We start from the raw sequence: 1,095 nt of genomic DNA on the forward strand, positions 1-1,095 counted from the left end.
TCTTCCAAATAGCTCCACTCACTTCCTGGTCTCTCCCCAGTCATTTCAACATCTGCCTGATGTGCCCTGCTTGCTTACCTGTCTGCCCCCAGGCGCTCTAAAGTACCCATCTTCCTTGGCACCCAGGTTGCTTACCCGGCCTACTCCCAGGTGCACTGAACTAGATGAGACAAAGTCTGGCCATTCTGGTTTCCAAAGAGCATTCCAGCTGTGCTTCCTCCAGGAAAGATTTGTTCATCTCACACTTTAGAAGTCTGAATTCATAGCACCAGTTCTTGAGGGAGGTTGGAGTTTAGAGGGAAGGTCCTCATTTCCTTTCAGCGTCTGTGGGCCTGGTGTTCTTTGGAGATCTCCAAGTGTCTTATCATCAATCTTAAGCTGAATCTAGGAGGCTCTTGGCACAGGTACCCCAGGTACAAACTATGCACTCAACTCCTCTTACTTGGTGGTGGTAGGTCCCTCAAATCTTTCCACAGAAGCTCAGAATTTTGTGTTCTCTCATGTTTCAATTACCTACTGCTGCCATAAGAAAAATTCCAAAAACGGGTGGCTTTAAAAACAGAAATTTATTTTCTCACACTTCTGGAGGCTGAAATTCTAAATCAGAGTATCAGTCATGTTGATTCCTTCTGTGAGCCACTCTCTTAGTTTCTGGTGACTGCTCACATTTCTTTGTTTATAGACCATCCTCACATGGCATCTTTCTTCTCTTTATGTGTGCATCTGTTTCTATCTTGGTCTTTCATAACTCAAAATTAAGCTTAGGATCGTCTTCAATGTTATAATCTCACTGTCATAATAAATGAAAATCCCTATTTCCAAACACAATCACATCAACAGGCACAAGGGCCAGAAATTCAACATGTACTTGGGAGAGAGTCAATTCAATCCATAATACCGTTACAGGTTATTTCTTTTTCCCTCCAGGTAGTTTTGGGTCCTTATCTTATCTGGGAACCAAATTAGTATATATTTACCAGGACTTGATTAATAGAAATAGTAATTTTCTGCAGTGAATTCATTGTCCAAAAGGACTATTTTTCGAATGTTGAATTATTAATGTCATGGAGAGTTGTTGTTGTTGTTGTTGTTGTT

This window comes from Orycteropus afer, unplaced genomic scaffold (genome assembly GCF_000298275.1).
Source record: "Orycteropus afer afer isolate SDZICR_OR568_19922 unplaced genomic scaffold, OryAfe1.0 scaffold00935, whole genome shotgun sequence".
In the NCBI taxonomy this organism is placed as follows: domain Eukaryota; kingdom Metazoa; phylum Chordata; class Mammalia; order Tubulidentata; family Orycteropodidae; genus Orycteropus; species Orycteropus afer.